Source organism: Pygoscelis adeliae, unplaced genomic scaffold (genome assembly GCF_000699105.1).
Source record: "Pygoscelis adeliae isolate BGI_AS28 unplaced genomic scaffold, ASM69910v1 Scaffold6, whole genome shotgun sequence".
Classification (NCBI taxonomy): Eukaryota; Metazoa; Chordata; class Aves; order Sphenisciformes; family Spheniscidae; genus Pygoscelis; species Pygoscelis adeliae.
In genome coordinates this window covers 3,147,594-3,147,867 of record NW_008825075.1, presented here as the reverse complement: position 1 = coordinate 3,147,867, position 274 = coordinate 3,147,594, and positions in this window count along the sequence as shown.

Sequence of the window (274 nt, the reverse complement as noted above, 5' to 3'; positions counted from 1 at the left end):
GTTTTATGATACTCTAATCAGAAAATGTTATGAACCATTCCCCACACACTCTTCAAATGAAAAATTTTCATTAGAGTTTTAAATTTGAAAAATGCTGACAAGTCTTATTCTTAAGATCAACATTTGTATTTGTATTCTTGTTTGTTTGTTTGTTTTAAGGAGCTTTGAAACCCTTGTGGGATTAAGTTGAAGTGCCTGTGTTGAACATTAATTGAAACTGGTCACTGCATTCTGTTAAGTAACAATCCCAGCTCAAGCATGTGATTAAATGTTT